Below are 20,334 nucleotides of genomic sequence, written 5' to 3' on the forward strand. Positions count from 1 at the left end.
CGGAGGCAGAGGAGCGGCGTCGTCGGGCGGACGGCGCACTCCGGCGAAGCGGCGGCCGGCGGAGGCGGCGCGCGGGGCGGCGCGGCCGGATGGCGAGGCGCGCGAGGCGGCGCGGGCAAGCGGCGGCGAAGGGCGGGCCCGGCGCCACTACACCACGACATTGCATTCCCTTCAGACGTGTGTTGGGAAAAGTCACTTTCGCCGACCGACTGTTTGCTGGTAAAACTGTTATTAGATAGTTGGTCGGTATTACTTGCATGTAACCACCAATTGTCGGTCGGTAATACTGAAATCTATAGCATCGAACCATTGGTCGGTAATAGTCGCACTCTTGACACACAGTCGGTCGGCAAATGTTCCCGACCGACGGTGGGTCGGCAGCTGGGCTGCCGAAAATATCAGTTCGCTCGCCTGCGAAAACTTAGCGCGAAGCCCATCCGAATTTTCATGCCGCGCGCCCCCACAGCCCAACCTCCTAATACACCGTCCACTTGAAAAAAAAACACCACACTGCTATCTCTCTGCTCTCTCTCCCTTATCTCTTTCTCTCCCAATCTGAGCGGCGGCGGCGACGCTCGCATCTGGCGAAGCCCAAGCGCCCGGTGAGGCCACCTCTCCCCTCCGTCCCATGGCACCACCGCCCCAACCCATAGCCAGCTCCCTCTCCCCCCTCGCATGGTAGCAGATCTGAGCGGGACAAGGCCCCTTCGGTTCTGGTGGTTCGGAACGGGGCGGGTGGCCTCTGCTCCCTTATCTTCTAGCGACTAGGAGCGTGGCGGCTGGTGCCCCCAGCCATCCATGGCGGCAACGACATCCATAAGCCCCCCCTTCTCTGTAGATTTTAACTCCCAGCAATGAACCTTCCATAGCTCTGGTGGTTGGTACGCCCATCTCTCTGCAGATTGTTCTCTTTAAAAAAACTAGTACTGCTTTGATTCATGGAAATAAAGAAGCTTTTGAAGCAGTAAAGTTCAAACCCTAGCCATCGATTACTATTACTGTCTATTTATATTGTGCGATTGTTAGACACTGAATTGGATAATGGTTTTTGCAGGGCTACCTTTAGAATCCGCAGGTAGAAGATTTCTGCAAAGATAAAGCAAAATGAGGTACAAAAAAATTCATTGGAACTTCTCTAAGCTTTGTTTATAAAATGTTGTGTGTCCAATTTTTTCTTTTAGTATATGATGTTGTGATTTAGTAGCGTGGAGGCTGGCACTTTAATTCAAAACTGAGGTGAATACCTAAAATGCTAAATAGAAAAGTAGGAAATAGTGGCTAGCAAACATATATTTATAAAATTGGTGAGCTGAATATCCAGGTAATGCATTGTTTATAACTAATTTGGCTGCTAGATTTATTGAAGTTGTTAGACCGTAGTTTGATGGTTATATATTAGAGCTAAAGAAGAGTATGCACTTTTACTCTTAACAGAGCTTCTCTAAGCTTTTCTAATATGTTATCCTAGTTTATTCCTAGCAGCTCCCAGCCAATGCAGTGTGTGAACAAGTACTAAATATTTTGTTTAGGCTCTGATTCTTGTGTGATTTTTTCTTCAAAAAACTACACAGTGGGCATTGTTCACCTTCAAGTGATCATCCATTTAATGTGCTTGTTGCAATCACTCATGTGAGTTTCTCCACCACATGTACTAAGGCCCTCCTTATCTGTGGATGTCATGGCTGTATACAATGCCTTTTCACACTTTCGATTTTCCTTAACACCGATCATGCATGTTGATTGCTTAAGTAGATTACTTTGACGGTATTGCAAGTGTTTTCACCTACATATGACATCTGAACTAGCAGTTTTGTCTAGTACAGTCTCTCTTCTAAAACTTTGAAAATTTTCCATTGCAACCATCAAAGTTTGTCCACCCTGCGATTTAACTCCTAGATATTTCTCATGGCAATCATAATCCAATTAATTCTGTTGTTCATGACCACTTCTTATAAAGAAAGAGATGCTAAGTCTGAAAACCTCTCACTTCTAATAAAGAAAGAGATGTCATTTGATTCACAGGAATTTTTCTTTGTTGAATTGGCTATCATATGCTTGGTCTTCCTTGACAAATAACAACTTGGGTTTAACTTGTTTATTTCAGATTTTGATTTCTTATAGTTCATCTTGTATGGAAAATGTGACACCACCTGTAAAACCTCGTAGGTGAACATTTAAAACACTGCTCAGCAAATGAAGGGTGGAAACAGTACTAACCAGGAATGCCACTATTCAGTGATGTGGTAGATGCGAATGACGCCTGGAATTCCGAAAGGTGGATTATTATGCTTTGTTTTGATATTAAGTCATACCTGTAGGATCAAATATATACACATGGTATAGTTATCCCTACGTATTTCTTGTGTAGCAATAATACATTCTAAGGCAAACAAAAACATGAGATTATACTGATATTATATATGTATATTCATAAAAGGAAAATTTGTGTCTTCGGCCTATTTCTTGTCTCTTTCAGTGAAATTTAGCAGGCAATTTGGTTATCCTTCACTAAAGTTCCTGGACTTTTGCTGGCTATTCCTACTGCTCCTCCTCCTGTGTAGACCATGGGCAATATATATAAATTGTGCCATATATGTCATTCCTGGCCATTTGCTGTTACTATCATGGCATACTAATCTCAGGTGTTAATCTGAAACTACCACAATAATTAGCATGGTTGGTATGTTTGAAAGTTCATCCAAGAAATAAACAAAGAGAAGATTGGGTTACATGTAAACAGGAAACTCTAATATACTTCCCTATTGTCTTCTAGTTACTACTGTCCAAGTGCTGAGGTTGCATTTCTTGCAGCATGTTCCCCTTACTCCTTGAGTAAAAGGGTTTCTTTCTTTAAAAATACGGTTTTTATGCAACCCTTTGCAGGCACTGCCAGGGTTGTCGAGTGGCAAAATGTTATTCCTTAGGTTCATGAAATGGAGAAAAATCATATGAGTTTAAATTTTCTAGATTACTGCATCAATAATTTAAGCAAATAAGTTCTCCTTTATTAGACCCCTCCTGTTATGTACTTTTGCTGCCACTAATCGTGAACTATATGCAGCATTGAGCATTCTAATTATTCTTCTGCATTGTTCTCTCGACAACTACTATAGTGCAAGCTGAAGCTATGGCATGTATGATTGATGTAATTCCATCTCAATAAGAACAATTTTATGCATGGTATATTGGTTCCAGCCTACTTGCTGTAATATACTTTGGTGTTGTAGCTTCTTCTCTTCTTACTCATTTTTTGTGTTTCATTTGTTTTAATTCCTATTTCCATTCAGGATGAAAATGTTGGGAATTGTTTGGACACATCTACCTTTTAAGTGTTCTCTCCCTTCCTGCCCAAAACAATGTAAGGTGAGCCAAGACAATACTCATTTGGAAAGAATCACATATATAATTAGCTTTCAGCTTGCTATATCCAGTGTGAACTACTAGAAACATCTGTACATCTACTGAAAGAGTCACAGTTTATATATATCTAGCTTTCAGCTCACTGTATCCACTATTTATAAAGTTGTATGTTGGATGCTGGTACCTATGTACAGTAACTTAAGTATATCCCTAGGACACTATATGATCAATCCCTAGGACACTATATGATCAGCAATCATGCAAAGTAAATGATGCATTTCCTTTCAAATGGAGAGACAAAAAGTGGACGGAGGGCTTCTAGCCACATCCATGGCTACTACTAGAAGTTGATTAGCAGTTTTCACGTCCAGAAATGCTAGTTTTGTAGATTAGGCAAGCGTATTCTTCATTTTCTGCTGTTGTGTGTGCACAGTGCACATGTGAATTCTGCATGCATTCATTTTCATTCTAATAATTGGGACTTGTTTAACTTTCTGTAGGAAGCAAACATAAGGAGTGGACTCGTAATAAACCATGAACCAGTGATCCGTGTCAACTGGATGTTTTAGTTTTCATTTTGTACAACTGATATCTCATACTTGCAGACTTTAAGTGTCCTTTGTTGAACCTGATGTATGGTGTCTTGGTGGTTATGTTTAGAACCGACTGAAGTGCATGTATGTGACAATTAGTTAATGGAATAAAAAATTGGTGCACCTGATGTGAACCTGATGTATGTTGTCTTAGTTATTATGCTTAGAACACATGAACTATATGTATGTGGCAAACAGTACGTACCATATGTTAATTAAAGTTGTGTTGGATAAAAAGAATGTTAATAAATTGTTGGCTGCAAATGAAAACACCGTCTGATTGTTGGTCGGCAAAACAAACCTTGCCCGATAATCGGTTGGGAAAGGCTACCACTAGGCCCAACAGAATGTTGGTCGGGAAAGAATTCCCATCTGATAGTTGGTAGGGAAAAGCCCATGGCTACCTCAACTGACTGTTGGTCGGGAAAGGCCCATGGTAGGCCCAACAGATTGTTGGTCGGGAAAGATATACCATAGCCATCAAGTAGTTGGTGGGAAAGATATGTCGGTCGGGAAAGGGTTTTCCGGTCTGGACTTTCCCCAACAGACATGATTGGTCGGCAATAGTCTTTCCCGACCGACTGTCTATTGACGGAAGTTGTTTTCCCAACCAACTTGGTTGTTGGGAATGTAGTGTTGTGGTGTAGTGCGCGGCCCGGTTTGGCCCGGGGCGGGCTGGATCTGGGCCCTGGGAGGATGGCGGCGAAGTGGGCGCAGGGGAGGTGAGGTGGCGGCTCCGGATTGGATGTGGGCGGCGGCGTGGTGACGTAGCAACACCGGATAGGCTGGAGTGATGTGGCCGACGGCGGTGGACATGTCCGGTCGGCGCGGGAGGAAATGTCCGGCGGCGCGGGGAGGAGTTTTTAGGGTTTCATCTGCGCGAATTTAGGAGGGGATCACATATTTATAGGTAGAGGGAGCTAGGAGAGTCCAAATGAGGTGCGGTTTTTGGCCACGCGATCGTGATCAAACGCTCTAGATGATGGAGAGGGTTTAGGTGGGTTTTGGGCCACTTTGGAGAGGGTGTTGGGCTGCAACACACATGAGGCCTTTTCGGTCCCTCGGTTAACCGTTGGAGTATCAAGCGAAGTCCAAATGACACGAAACTTGACAGGCGGTCTACCGGTAGTAAACCAAGGCCGCATGGCAAGTCTCGGTCCAATCCGAAAATTTTTAACACCCGCACACGAAAAGAGGTAGAAAGGGACACCGGGTGACATAGGAGCGCCGGATTGCAAAACGGACAACGGGGAAAATGCTCGGATGCATGAGACGAACATGTATGCAAATGAAATGCACATGATGACATGATATGCAATGCATGACACGCAAGCAATGACAAGGCAACAACAACGAATAACTGGAAGACACCTGGCACATCGGTCTCGGGGCGTCACAGATGTATTTGAAAAAAATGTTAATGATGTATTAAAAAAGGTTAATGATGTATGTGAAAAATATAAAAATATGTATAAACAGATTGAAAATTTGTTCCTGATGTATACGAAAAATATACAATGTCTATGAAAAATTAGACATTTCTGAAAAAAGAAGAAGGAAAGAAAACCGGTGAAAACCGAAAAACAGGGAAAAGTAAACACAAAAGAAAACCCGAAGAAAATAGTTGCAAAAAAGTGAAAACCCATGATTAACTAGTAGAATGCCACGGGCTCTTGAAATAGTTTACAAGAGTTACATGTTAATTTCCACACGTACAAACAATATATAACAAACAAAATTATTTAATAACTGAAGCCCATTTTTGCAATGTAAATTGATAACATAAAGAAAATTAACGACATGTCCATGTAACAAACTGAGCGATGTTCCAACTAAACATCTGTTACAAAACTATTAACATCTAGATGATGCGCTTAAGAAATTCTTTCACAATATCAGAAAAGTTTCCTTTAGCTTCATTCCCACGATGTTTTAGCAAGTATAGTAAAAACTGCTTCTTCAATTCATATCCATCCTGCACAAACAATACATGTAGTTAGTATGAAAATTTCACGCCGAAGGTCTTAAAACATGTAAGGGACAATACTCACCGCGCAAATCGGCTTGACCAATTCTTTACCATTCCACCAGAGCATAAAATGAAAAACAAAATAGCCAGACACATTCCTGCAAAATTTTAAATTAATAATATAAAGAATATAGTGATGACAAAAGTAAATGTTTTTGTTATGAATTCATTACCCGTCTATACTCGCTGGAACACCGAACGGAAATAAACGTTGCCATTTAGATATATCATAATTCCAACACATGAAAAAATTAACAAAATTTCCAGCTTAGGTAAACCGAGCAAGTTAAATATAAAAAATGGAGTACATATAGCACGAATGATTTAATTACTACATTGATAAATTAGGACACTCGTTTGAACTTACAAGTAGATATTTAAAACACATTACTATGGAATTCACTTGCAAAATTTCACCTTTCATGTTACGAGACCAAAGAAGCATCCCATTTAAATAGACCTTGTGCCTCCGCAAGCACTTGCAGTAATGTCGGTTACTGGTCAGAGTTAAAATAGCTTTTCATTAACAATAATTCTTTTCCATGATACCCTAAGCCTGCTGCGATTCCTTTCCACAACTGAATTTAATCAGACCAATGAACAACACAGTTGGATCAAATAGAGATAGGTTGTGCAAGTGAAGAATGCAACAAATCACTCATCAATCTAAGGTTCAAATAGAAGACAGTTCAGATGCAACCAAATGCCCCAAAATCTTCAATGTACACAAGAATGCCGATAAAAGCTAGTTCATCTTGTTGTTCCCTTCATGCTTCGACAGTTCCTATGATTCATGTCCATCAGTCTGTAGGGCATTCCCACATGCACATGTGAAGTCAAGCACCAATCAAGAAATGAACAAGCTAACAAAAACTATACTAAGTGGAGGCCATCAAAGTTAAGTTGAAAGAAAGGTCCAATAGTTAAGTGATATTCTCATATTACAAGTTTGGCAATGTCAATTTCAATATCTACATCAAACAAAGCCTTTTAAGAAAAAAAATCATATCAACGGATTTAAGATGGAAAGAGGATTCTAGATAGTTGGTCTCACTGAAAATAGAGGTGCCGGGTTGTGCTTTACACTGATGCGATAGTAAAACAAAGACATCCAGACAATTTTAATGCAGGGCATGCACTGACACGCCGCTGGTATTGTAGCCCTCCACTCTATGTGTGATTTCAGATTTATATTTGTTTGATAGAAGAAAGGTGGTAGACAATACAACCATCAGGTTGGGCACTGTTTATGCATTGGAAGGTAATTACTAAGGCAAATAAAAGATTCATTAAGGACATGTAAACAAAAAATAAAATGAACTCCGGCCGTTATCACCCAACTAAAACCATTGGATAATGTACAACTCTATATTTTCAACATACCTTGAGTAACAGTAGAGAGAAGATGGCCGCATGTCAGTTCTGAATGGGAACATCTTAAGAATCGCATGCCCTGTAGAAAGAATAGCAGGATGGGAAGTTTATGGCTCAAATGGATCAAAGAATATTTTTTACAATCATACAACTCTAGGATTCGATTCGGATGAAGTAGAAATATAGATAAACATAATTTTTTTCAAGAACACAAATATAGATAAACATAATCAGTATGAAGGAAACACTGTTATCATTTTTTCACCGACCAATGTACTCACTGAATTCGAGCGACCTGTGAACAGTGCCCAAATCATGATGGTTGTGCAAAATTTCTAGTAACATTACTTCTAACAGTACATGAATTAGTAACGTATAAATATATTTTTTCAGTCAGCTTGGAATCGGCAAACCAAGAGAATGTACAGGTTTTTCTTCTTTAGCTTTTTGGCCCAGCGTTGTCACAGATTTTTGTGATATTCTCTTTTGGGATCCTCGATTACTACCTTCATGTAAAGCATAACCATCTACAATAGATCTCGACTGTTGAATTTCTAGGTAGTAGGTATCGGTTCACATAAGCAGGCAAACACAAAGCTCTAAAAGTAACATATCCTTTCTTAGTAGGACCGGAATTCTATCATTTATCTATTCAATTCTCAAGGAAATATTATCTCCTAAAGCCTAGCTAATTCGTGATGAATTTCAGACTGCAAGTACGCAGTTGCAGACACAAAGGACATATGCAGTTGACCATGAGGCTCTTAAAGGCAATTCATCGAATAACAATACTCACGGTTTGGAGAAATGGGGTGAGGTCTTTAGGCTGGTACAGCTGCGCTTGATGCCCCCATCGTCACATCCTTGCGCTAGTGTGTGGGTCGCTACGGATGTCCCATGCCCAGGCCTTCTCAACCCAACAATGCCTGCCGTACCCGATGACCTTTGTCGTATTTATCAGCGCTCGCTTGCCACAATCAACGAAGCCTGATGATCTCGCTCGATGAAACTTTTGTAACCCCTGCGTTGGACCATAGCCATGGAAGCAAAGCGACGAGGAGTACCCAACAATAAGAGAGAAGCACATGATATGTGTGTGCTTGTAAGGTGAAAATATGCGTCGATGTTTTATGTTCTTAGCTTTGTGTGAAGGACAGTCAATTTCAGGACGACGACATCCATTTTAAAGCAAATGTTAGTTGGTAGAAATAAACATGCAACGACACTTAACTGCTTTACCATTTGTACTTCACAAAAAGTTTTAAGCTTAAACTGACAAAAAAAAACCTAGTTTGCAGGATTACAAAAGTTGTAAGTAACTTACCGGTAATGATCTAAAAATTTATCCACCAAAGTCAGTGCCAATTCTTCTAGTGATAACATGAACATTGTGACAAGGTAAACCGAGACATTTGCAATATTAATTTCGGTTTCCTCAGTGTACTGGATTGAGCTATAAACAATCGTGCAATTATCCTCCTCATGTATGGCTAGAGCAGTTTGTGTTTCCGTGTAGAAGTACTAATGTTCAACTATGCACTCTACCAAGCTCCCCCATGGCGTTTCGTGCCCACTGTTTTCACCGACAAGCCAAAGGTTAAATCAGTATTAGTACAAAAATAGATCACATTAATTTTTTTTGGCATAAGATCACATTAAAATATTGTTGAAGATGGAAGAGCCAATACATTTTGACAGAACAAAAGTGTAATAGAACATTTGATACAAACACTACATTTGATAGAAATACTTAGTAAAACATACAGTAAACCCTTCAACTCAGTGTTCTTCGGATCAAAGTAAAACATACAGTAAAATATACAACAGAAGTGCAATATATAAGCAGTCCGTACCAAAGGAGGTCCCCTCGTCAACTCGGTGTTCTTCAGATCAGCACCAGTTTGGAGTAAACCCTTCAACTGGTTAAAACCACCATAAAAGGCAGCACAATTTACTCTTCAGGTCAGCTCTGCCTATTGCCTCCCTGTGGAATGTGATGTGTGATTTTATATGTTTGACGCGCCTGCATATCCATTGTTCTGCAGCCAAAGGCAAGCAGGCAGCACATCTCTGGGGTTGCTCAATTATTTTTCTTTCGTCAAGGAAATAAATCTGCAACATTTTTGCAAGGAGCATAAATCTTCAATGAGCCTGCATCATCGTTACTCCCCTACATCTCTGCCCCTGTTGGCGGAACAACCATTGCAGTTGGAAGAGAGTGACCTGGTGCTCCACATCCATAATCTTTAGAGACTCAAGCTTCATTTATGGCTCTCATGAGCCTTATTTATGTGCAGAAACAAACGTTCTGGGAAATGACCTGAAACTCCATGGAACTTACTTTTGGAAAATAAGAAAAAAAACTGGCGAAAGAATCAAGGCCAGGGGCCCCACACCCTGTCCACGAGGGTGGGGGGCGCGCCCCCTGCCTCGTGGGCCCCCTGGTGCTCCACCGACCTCAACTCCAACTCCATATATTCGTGTTCGGGGAGAAAACAAATCAGAGAGAAGAATTCATCGCGTTTTACGATACGGAGCCGCCGCCAAGCCCTAAACTCTCTCGGGAGGGCTGATCTGGGGTCCGTTCGGGGCTCCGGAGAGGGGAATCCGTCGCTATCGTCATCATCAACCATCCTCCATCACCAATTTCATAATGCTCACTGCTGTGCGTGAGTAATTCCATCGTAGGCTTGCTGGACGGTGATGGGTTGGATGAGATCTATCATGTAATCGAGTTAGTTTTGTTAGGGTTTGATCCCTAGTATCCACTATGTTTTGAGATTGATGTTGCTATGACTTTGCTATGCTTAATGCTTGTCACTAGGGCCCGAGTGCCATGATTTCAGATCTGAACCTATTATGTTTTCATGAATATATGTGAGTTCTTGATCCTATCTTGCAAGTCTATAGTCACCTACTATGTGTTATGATCCGGCAACCCCGAAGTGACAATAATCGAGACCACTCCCGGTGATGACCGTAGTTTGAGGAGTTCATGTATTCACTATGTGCTAATGCTTTGTTCCGGTACTCTATTAAAAGGAGGCATTAATATCCCTTAGTTTTCATTAGGACCCCGCTACCACGGGAGGGTAGGACAAAAGATGTCATGCAAGTTCTTTTCCATGAGCACGTATAACTATATTCGGAATACATGCCTACATTAAATTGATGAATTGGAGCTAGTTCTGTGTCACCCTAGGTTATGACTGTTACATGATGAACCGCATCCGACATAATTATCCATCACCGATCCAATGCCTACGAGCTTTTCCTATATTGTTCTTCGCTTATTTATTTTTCCGTTGTTATTGTTACAATCACTACAAAACCCAAAATATTAGTTTTGCTACCGTTACCTTTGCTATCGTTACCACTACTATCATATTACTTTGCTACTAAATAGTTTGCTGCAGATATTAAGTTATCCAGGTGTGGTTGAATTGACAACTCAGCTGCTAATACTTGAGAATATTCTTTGGCTCCCCTTGTGTCGAATCAATAAATTTGGGTTGAATACTCTACCCTCGAAAGCTGTTGCGATCCCCTACACTTGTGGGTTATCAAGACTAATTTCTGGCGCCATTGCTGGGGAGCATAGCTCTATTCTTTGAGTCACTTGGGATTTATATCTGCTGGTCACTATGAGGAACTTGAAAGATGAGAAAACTAAAATTTATCCCTCAACTACGAGGGGAGGTAAGGAACTGCCATCTAGCTCTGCACTTGATTCTCCTTCTGTTTTGAGTAAATTTGCGACACCTAAACCTGCTACTGTTATTAATTCTGATATGTCGCATGTTATTGATGATGCCACTTCTGCTATGTGTGATACTTATGATGAAACTACTTCTATGCTTGATACTACTGTGCCACTTGGTGAATTTCTTGATGAACAACTTGCTAGGGCTAGAGAGAATGAAATTATTGATAATATTGAAGATAGTGATTATGAAGGCTCTACCCCTAATAAATATGAATTGCCAGTTGTTCCTGAGGGCTATGTTATGGATGAAGAAACTAAAAGAGACTTTCTTGCTTGCAATGATAGAAGTGATCTTAAGAAATTAGTAGCTAAGCTTAAACAAAAATCTTTGAATTCTAGAATGAAATATGTGTTGGGGATCGTTGCAGAAATTAAAATTTTCTACGCATCACCAAGATCAATCTATGGAGTCATATAGCAACGAGAGATAGAGAGGAGTGCATCTACATACCCTTGTAGATCGCGAGCGGAAGCGTTCAAGAGAACGGGGTTGATGGAGTCGTACTCGTCGTGATCCAAATCACCGATGATCCTAGCACCGAACGGATGGCACCTCCGCGTTCAACACACTTATGGAGCGGAGATGTCTCCCGCGCCTTGATCCAGCAAGGAGGAGGGAGAGGTTGAGGAAGAGGGCTCCAACAACAGCACGACGGCGTGGTGGTGGTGGAGCAGCAGTACTCCGGCAGGGCTTCACCAAGCTCTTAACGGAGGAGGAGAGGTGTTGGGGAGGGGAGGGGCTGCGCCTTGGATGTCGTGTGCAGCCCTCCCCTCTCCCCTCTATTTATAGGGGAAGGGGGAAGGAGTCCAGCCCCCTCTAGATGAGATCTAGAGGGGGGCGGCCAAGGGGAGGGGGCTTGCCCCCCAAGCAAGGGGGCGCCCCTCTAGGGTTCCCCCCCAACCCTAGGCGCATGGGCCCAAGGGGGGGATGCACCCAGCCCTCCAAGGGCTAGTTCCCTTTCCTCTATGGCCCATGAGGCCCTTCGAGAGAGGTGGCCCCTCCCGGTGGACCCCCGGAACCCCTCCGGTGGCCCCGATACAATACCGATATGCCCCCGAACCTTTCCAGTGACCGTATGACAACTTCCCATATATAAATCTTCACCTCCGGACTATTCCGGAACTCCTCGTGATGTCCAGGATCTCATCCGGGACTCCGAACAACATTCGGTAATCACATACAAGTCTTCCTAATAACCCTAACGTCATTGAACGTTAAGTGTGTAGACCCTACGGGTTCGGGAATCACGCAGACATGACCGAGACAGCTCTCCAGCCAATAACCAACAGCGGGATCTGGATACCCATGTTGGCTCCAACATGTTCCACGATGATCTCATCGAATGAACCGTGATGTCGAGGATTCAAGTAATCCCGTATACAATTCCCTTTGTCAATCGGTACGTTACTTGCCCGAGATTCGATCGTCGGTATCCCAATACCTCGTTCAATCTTGTTACCGGCAAGTCACTTTACTCGTACCGTAATGCATGATCCCGTGATCAACCACTTGGTCACATTGAGCTCATTATGATGATGCATTACCGAGTGGGCCCAGAGATACCTCTCCGTCATATGGAGTGACAAATCCCAGTCTCGATTCGTGCCAACCCAACAAACACTTTTGGAGATACCTGTAGTGCACCTTTATAGCCACCCAGTTACGTTGCGACGTTTGGCACACCCAAAGCACTCCTATGGTATCCGGGAGTTGCACAATCTCATGGTCTAAGGAAATGATACTTGACATTAGAAAAGCTCTAGCAGACGAACTACACGATCTTGTGCTATGCTTAGGATTGGGTCTTTTCCATCACATCATTCTCCTAATGATGTGATCCCGTTATCAATGACATCCAATGTCCATAGTCAGGAAACCATGACCATCTGTTGATCAACGAGCCAGTCAACTAGAGGCTCACTAGGGACATGTTGTGGTCTATGTATTCACACGTGTATTTCGGATAACACAATTATAGCATGAACAATAGACAATTATCATGAACAAGGAAATATAATAATAACCATTTTATTATTTCCTCTAGGGAATATTTCCAACAATATGATCCCGCTTATGCTACTTCGCCTATCTTTGTTACTGATAAGGATTATGAATTCTCTGTTGATCCGGATATAATTACTTTGGTTGAATCAGATCCTTTCTATGGCTAAGAATCTGAAACTGTTGTGGCACATCTTACTAAATTGAATGATATAGCCACCCTATTCACTAATGATGAGAGAACTCGCTACTTTTATATCCTTAAAATATTTCCCTTCTCATTAAAGGGTGATTCTAAGATATGGTTGAAGGAAATATGCCCTAGAGGCAATAATAAAGTTATTATTTATTTCCTTATATCATGATAAATGTTTATTATTCATGCTATAATTGTATTAACCGGAAACATAATACATGTGTGAATACATAGACAAACAGAGTGTCACTAGTATGTCTCTACTTGACTAGATCGTTAATCAAAGATGGTTATGTTTCCTAACCATGGACAAAGAGTTGTTATTTGATTAACGGGATCACACCATTAGGTGAATGATCTGATTGACATGACCCATTCCATTAGCTTAGCACCCGATCCTTTAGTATGTTGCTATTGCTTTCTTCATGACTTATACATGTTCCTATGACTATGAGATTATGCAACTCCCATTTGCTGGGGGAACACTTTGTGTGCTACCAAACGTCACAACGTAACTGGGTGATTATAAAGGTGCTCTACAGGTGTCTCCAAAGGTACATGTTGGGTTGGCGTATTTCGAGATTAGGATTTGTCACTCCGATTGTCGGAGAGGTATCTCTAGGCCCTCTCGGTAATGCACATCACATAAGCCTTGCAAGCATTGCAACTAATGAGTTAGTTGTGAGATGATGTATTACGGAACGAGTAAAGAGACTTGCCGGTAACGAGATTGAACTAGGTATTGAGATACTGACGATCAAATCTCGGGCAAGTAACATACCGATGACAAAGCGAACAACATATGTTGTTATGCGGTCTGACCGATAAATATCTTCGTAGAATATGTAGGAACCAATATGAGCATCCAGGTTCCGCTATTGGTTATTGACCGGAGACGTGTCTCGGTCATGTCTACATTGTTCTTGAACCGTAGGGTCCGCACGCTTAACGTTACGATGACAGTTTCATTATGAGTTTATGTATTTTGATGTACCAAAGGTTGTTCGGAGTCCCGGATGTGATCATGGACATGACGAGGAGTCTCGAAATGGTCGAGACATAAAGATCGATATATTGGAAGCCTATATTTGGATATCGGAATCGTTCCGGGTGAAATCGGGATTTTACCGGAGTACCGGGGGGTTATCGGAACCCCCCCGGGGGTTCTTGCCTCCTTTCCTCTTCTCCCTTAGGGCCCATGTAGGCCCAATAACCCCCGGGGGGGTTCCGGTAACCCCCGGTACTCCGGTAAAATCCCGATTTCACCCGGAACGATTCCGATATCCAAATATAGGCTTCCAATATATCGATCTTTATGTCTCGACCATTTTGAGACTCCTCGTCATGTCCATGATCACATCCGGGACTCCGACCAACCTTCGGTACATCAAAATACATAAACTCATAATGAAACTGTCATCGTAATGTTAAGCGTGCGGACCCTACGGTTCGAGAACAATGTATACATGACCGAGACACGTCTCTGGTCAATAACCAATAGCGGAACCTGGATGCTCATATTGGTTCCTACATATTCTACGAAGATCTTTATCGGTCAGACCGCATAACAACATATGTTGTTCGCTTTGTCATCGGTATGTTACTTGCCCGAGATTTGATCGTCAGTATCTCAATACCTAGTTCAATCTCGTTACCGGCAAGTCTCTTTACTCGTTCCGTAATACATCATCTCACAACTAACTCATTAGTTGCAATGCTTGCAAGGCTTATGTGATGTGCATTACCGAGAGGGCCCAGAGATACCTCTCCGACAATCGGAGTGACAAATCCTAATCTCGAAATACGCCAACCCAACATGTACCTTTGGAGACACCTGTAGAGCACCTTTATAATCACCCAGTTACGTTGTGACGTTTGGTAGCACACAAAGTGTTCCCCCAGCAAATGGGAGTTGCATAATCTCATAGTCATAGGAACATGTATAAGTCATGAAGAAAGCAATAGCAACATACTAAAGGATCGGGTGCTAAGCTAATGGAATGGGTCATGTCAATCAGATCATTCACCTAATGGTGTGATCCCGTTAATCAAATAACAACTCTTTGTCCATGGTTAGGAAACATAACCATCTTTGATTAACGATCTAGTCAAGTAGAGACATACTAGTGACACTCTGTTTGTCTATGTATTCACACATGTATTATGTTTCCGGTTAATACAATTATAGCATGAATAATAAACATTTATCATGATATAAGGAAATAAATAATAACTTTATTATTGCCTCTAGGGCATATTTCCTTCAGTATCCCACTTGCACTAGAGTCAATAATCTAGTTCACATTGCCATGTGATTTAACACCAATAGTTCACATCATTATGTGACCAACACTCAAAGGGTTTACTAGAGTCAATAATCTAGTTCACATCGCTATGTGATTAACACCCGAAGAGTACTAAGGTGTGATTATGTTTTACCTGTGAGAGAAGTTTAGTCAACGGGTTTGCCATATTCAGATCCGTATGTATTTTGCAAATTTCTATGTCAACAATGCTCTGCACGGAGCTACTCTAGCTAATTGCTCCCACTTTCAATATGCATCTAGATTGAGACTTAGAATCATCTGGACCAGTGTCAAAGTTTGCATCGACGTAACCCTTTACGACGAACCTTTTGTCACCTCCATAATCGAGAAACATATCCTTATTCCACTAAGGATAATTTTGACCGCTGTCCAGTGATCTACTTCCTAGATCACTATTGTATCCCCTCGCTTAACACAGTGTAGGGTATACAACAGATCTGGTACACAGCATGGCATACTTTATAGAATCTATGGATGAGGCATAGGGAATGACTTTCATTCTCTTTCTATCTTCTGCCGCGGTCGGGCTTTGAGTCTTACTCAATTTCACACCTTGCAACACAGGCAAGAACTCTTTCTTTGACTGTTCCATTTTGAACTACTTCAAAATCTTGTCAAGGTATGTAGTTATTGAAAAAACTTATCAAGCGTCTTGATCTATCTCTATAGATCTTGATGCTCAATATGTAAGCAGCTTCGCCGAGGTCTTTCTTTGAAAAACTTCTTTCAAACACTCCTTTATGCTTTGCAGAATAATTTTACATTATTTCCGATCAATAATATGTCATTCACATATACTTGTTAGAAATGTTGTAGTGCTCCCACTCACTTTCATGTAAATACAGGCTTCACCACAAGTCTGTATAAAACTATATACTTTGATCATCTCATCAAAGCGCATATTCCAACTCTGAGATGCTTGCACCAGTCCACAGATGGATCGCTGGAGATTGCATATTTTGTTAACATTTTTAGGATTGACAAAACCTTCTGGTTGCATCATATACAACTCTTCTTTAAGAAATCCATTAAGGAACGCAGCTTTGTTTATCCATTTGCCAGATTTCATAAAATGCGGCAATTGCTAACAAGATTCGGACATACTTAAGCATAGATACGAGTGAGAAACTCTCATCGTAGTCAACATTGCACTTGTCGAAAAACTTTTTTTGCGACAATTCTAGCTTTGTAGATAGTAACACTACTATCAGCGTCCGTCTTCCTCTTGAAGATCCATTTAATCTCAATGGCTTGCCGATCATTGGGCAAGTCAATCAAAGTCCATACTTTATTCTCGTACATGGATCTCATCTCAGATTTCATGGCCTCAAGCCATTTCGCGGAATCTGGGCTCATCATCGCTTCCTCATAGTTCGTAGGCTCATCATGATCTAGTAGCATGATTTCCAGAACAGGATTACCGTACCACTCTGGTGCGGATCTTACTCTAGTTTACCTACGAGATTCGGTAGTAACTTGATATGAAATTACATGATCATCATCATTAGCTTCCTCACTAATTGGTGTAGTAGTCACAAGAACAGATTTCTGTGATGAACTACTTTCCAATAAGGGAGCAGGTACAGTTACCTCATCAAGTTCTACTTTCCTCCCACTCACTTCTTTCAAGAGAAACTCCTTCTCTAGAAAGGATCCATTCTTAGCAACGAATGTCTTGCCTTTGGATCTGTGATAGAAGGTGTACCCAACATTTTCTTTTGGGTATCCTATGAAGACGCACTTCTCCGATTTGGGTTTGAGCTTATCAGGTTGAAACTTTTTCACATAAGCATTGCAACCTCAAACTTTAAGAAACGACAGCTTAGGTTTCTTGCCAAACCATAGTTCATACGGTGTCGTCTCAACGGATTTAGATGGTGCCCTATTTAACGTGAATGCAGCTGTCTCTAATGCATAACCCCAAAACGATATTGGTAAATCGGTAAGAAACATCATAGATTGCACTATATCCAATAAAGTATGGTTATGACGTTCGGACACACCATTATGCTGTGGTGTTCCAGGTGGCACGAATTTGTGAAACTATTCCACATTGTTTTAATTGAAGACCAAACTCGTAACTCAAATATTTGTCTCTGCGATCAGATCGTAGAAAACATATTTTTCTTGTTACGATGATTTTCCACTTCACTCTGAAATTCTTTGAACTTTTCAAATGTTTCAGACTTATGTTTCATCAAGTAGATATACCCATATCTGCTCAAATCATATGTGAAGGTTAGAAAATAACGATACCCGCCACGAGCTTCAACACTCATCGGATCGCATACATCAGTATGTATTATTTCCAATAAGTCAGTTGCTCGCTTCATTGTTCCGGAGAACGGAGTTTTTAGTCATCTTGCCCATAAGGCATGGTTCACAAGCACCAAGTGATTCATAATCAAGTGATTCCAAAATCCCATCAACATGGAGTTTCTTCATGCGCTTTACACCAATATGACCTAAATGGCAGTGGCACAAATAAGTTGCACTATCATTATTAACTTCGCATCTTTTGGTTTCAATATTATGAATATGTGTATCACTACGATCGAGATCCAATGAACCATTTTCATTGGGTGTGTAACCATATAAGGTTTAATTCATGTAAACATAACAACAATTCTCTTACTTAAATGAATAACCGTATTACAATAAACATGATCAAATCATATTCATGCTCAACGCAAACACCAAATAACACTTATTTAGGTTCAACATTAATCCCGAAAGTATAGGGAGTGTGCGATGATGATCATATCAATCTTGGAACCACTTCCAACACACATCGTCACTTCACCCTTAACTAGTCTCTGTTTATTCTGCAACTCCCATTTCAAGTTACTAATCTTAGCAACTGAACTAGTATCAAATACTGAGGGGTTGCTATAAACACTAGTAAAGTACACATCAATAACATGTATATCAAATATACTTATGTTCACTTTGCCATCCTTCTTATCCGCCAATCGCTTGGGGTAGTTCTGCTTCCAGTGACCAGTCCCTTTGCAGTAGAAACACTTAGTCTCAGGCTTAGGACCAGACTTGGGCTTCTTCACTTGAGCAGCAACTTGCTTGTCGTTCTTCTTGAAGTTCCCATTCTTCCCTTTGCCCTTTTTCTTGAAACTAGTGGTCTTGTCAACCATCAACACTTGATGTTTTTCTTGATTTCTACCTTCGTTGATTTCAGCATCACGAAGAGCTTGGGAGTTGTTTCCGTTATCCCTTGCGTATTATAGTTCATCACGAAGTTCTACTAACTTGGTGATGGTGACTAGAGAATTCTGTCAATCACTATCTTATCTAGAAGATTAACTCCCACTTGATTCAAGCGATTGTAGTACCCAGACAATCTGAGCACATGCTCACTAGTTGAGCGATTCTCCTCCATCTTTTAGCTATAGAACTTGTTGGAGACTTCATATCTCTCAACTTGGGTATTTGTTTGAAATATTAACTTCAACTCCTGGAACATCTCATATGGTCCATGACGTTCAAAACGTCTTTGAAGTCCCGATTCTAAGCCATTAAGCATGGTGCACTAAACTATCAAGTAGTCATCATATTGAGCTAGCCAAACGTTCATAACGTCTGCATCTGCTCCTGCAATAGGTCTGTCACCTAGCAGTGCATCAAGGACATAATTATTCTGTGCAGCAATGAGGATAAACCTCAGATCACGGATCCAATCCGCATCATTGCTACTAACATCTTTCAACACAATTTTCTCTAGGAACATATCAAAATAAACACAGGGAAGCAGCAACGCGAGCTATTGATCTACAACATAATTTGCAAAATACTACCAGGACTAAGTTCATGATAAATTTAAGTTCAATTAATCATATTACTTAAGAACTCCCACTTAGATAGACATCCCTCTAATCATCTAAGTGATCACGTGATCCAAATCAAATAAACCATAACCGATCATCACGTGAAATGGAGTAGTTTTCAATGGTGAACATTGCTATGTTGATCATATCTACTATATGATTCACGCTCGACCTTTCGGTCTCAGTGTTCCGAGGCCATATCTGCATATGCTAGGCTCGTCAAGTTTAACCTGAGTATTCTGCGTGTGCAAAAATGGCTTGCACCCGTTGTAGATGGACGTAGAGCTTATCACACCCTATCATCACGTGGTGTCTGGGCACAACGAACTTTGGCAATGGTGCATACTCAGGGAGAACACTTTTTATCTTGAAATTTAGTGAGAGATCATCTTATAATGCTACCGTCAATCAAAGCAAGCTAAGATGCATAAAAGATAAACATCACATGCAATCAATATAAGTGATATGATATGGCCATCATCATCTTGTGCTTGTGATCTCCAACTCCGAAGCACCGTCATGATCACCATCGTCACCGGCGCGACACCTTGATCTCCATCGTAGCATTGTAGTCGTCTCGCCAATCTTATGCTTCTACGACTATCGCTACCGCTTAGTGATAAAGTAAAGCATTACAGGGCGATTGCATTGCATACAATAAAGCGACAACCATATGGCTCCTGCCAGTTGCCGATAACTTGTTTACAAAACATGATCATCTCATACAATAAAATTTAGCATCATGCCTTGACCATATCACATCACAACATGCCCTGCAAAAACAAGTTAGACGTCCTCTACTTTGTTTGTTGCAAGTTTTACGTGGCTGCTACGGGCTTAAGCAAGAA

General features: G+C 41.2%; 1 long non-coding RNA gene across 5 annotated transcripts; it reads left to right on the forward strand.

Annotated features, from left to right (window-relative positions):
• Positions 1–486: 486 nt before the first annotated feature.
• LOC125511262 lies at positions 487–4,092 on the forward strand. 5 transcript variants are annotated; one of them, XR_007284939.1, is made up of 6 exons: positions 487–964; positions 1,055–1,109; positions 1,572–1,629; positions 2,167–2,275; positions 3,288–3,363; positions 3,861–4,092. It is a non-coding gene; the product is annotated as an uncharacterized LOC125511262 (long non-coding RNA). The 5 variants fall into 5 exon arrangements; XR_007284938.1 differs by having other exon boundaries at positions 487–881; XR_007284936.1 differs by lacking the exon at positions 1,572–1,629 and having other exon boundaries at positions 488–964.
• The last annotated feature ends 16,242 nt before the right edge of the window (positions 4,093–20,334 follow it).

The sequence above is a fragment of the Triticum urartu genome, chromosome 5, assembly GCF_003073215.2.
Source record: "Triticum urartu cultivar G1812 chromosome 5, Tu2.1, whole genome shotgun sequence".
In the NCBI taxonomy this organism is placed as follows: Eukaryota; Viridiplantae; Streptophyta; class Magnoliopsida; order Poales; family Poaceae; genus Triticum; species Triticum urartu.